We start from the raw sequence: 1,225 nt of genomic DNA, 5'->3' as shown, positions 1-1,225 counted from the left end.
GAAGCTCATTGGATGAAACATCAAGTTAAGCTTAACTACAAGTTAATCAGATAATAAAAAACCGGGCTTAAATGAGTCTTGTGTAATCATCGGTTAACCTAACCGAGGTGAAAGAGACCCTAAATTCATTTCTTTTAGCTGAACTTCTTCTAAGATTTATCTCTTTTCTTTTTTTCTCAAAAAAATTTAGAGAGTACTTAAATAATTTTTCTCTCTCTCTCTATATATATATATATATATATATACATATATATCCAAATAGCCAAATGTCTGCAGTTTTCTAGTAGACTGTCAGCAGATTCGAGCAGAAAATGACGGCAGTTTGCCATTAATTGCGTCTGCTTTAGGCTTGTGTTCTGTTAACATTGCCTGTCGACATAATGTGAAGGCAAATTGTTGACAGATTCTGCTGACATTATCTGACGCTTGCAGAGTCTGTTATGTTTTTTCTAGCACTCTGTCAATAGTATTATGTACATCTAATTCTGTTATCATTTTGTTGGCATAGTGTAGCAGACATTAAAAAAATATGCTTTCTATAAACTTGCCTATCTGAATATGTATCTATTCTACATATATATCTAAATGTATATGTAAAATAAATAATGACTATAATTAGTTAAATAATTACTATGATTTTTCCATTTTAATTTCGATATTTTCTACACATTCTTAAAATTATTTTCTACAACTTATAAAATTTTTGTCATTGGAATTAATTATTTCGCAATTATTACAATTTAATATTTCAAACTAACTGAGAATTTTTGCGTACAAGAAATTAAATCTGAATTTGAAAGCATAAAGAAGAAAATATAATTGGTATAAATATAAGTGGTATATTCAGTATGTCCAAGTTTTAGATTCCTATTGAATCGTTGCTGTTCAATTATTTTGCTTTTTAATCCTTTACTGCCGTCGTAAAAAAAAATATTACATTTGAAACTAATATATATGGATTAAATTAATGGAACTTAAATTTTTATTTAGATTTAAAAATCTATAATAGATTAAGTTGGGAATATAACAGATCAGTTAGGATAAAATAAATATGAAATTAAATAGAAAGAACTTCATTTATGTTTTACTACAAGCTCGTATAAATACGTACATAACATAAGAGTTTGATAATCGCTTAGCGGAAGATACAAGCGTATATTTGATACAATTATCATGTACAAAATTATGTATATTATATGTATATATATATATATATATATATATA

This window comes from Atta colombica, unplaced genomic scaffold, assembly GCF_001594045.1.
Source record: "Atta colombica isolate Treedump-2 unplaced genomic scaffold, Acol1.0 scaffold33, whole genome shotgun sequence".
Classification (NCBI taxonomy): domain Eukaryota; kingdom Metazoa; phylum Arthropoda; class Insecta; order Hymenoptera; family Formicidae; genus Atta; species Atta colombica.
This window is presented reverse-complemented; position numbering follows the sequence as displayed.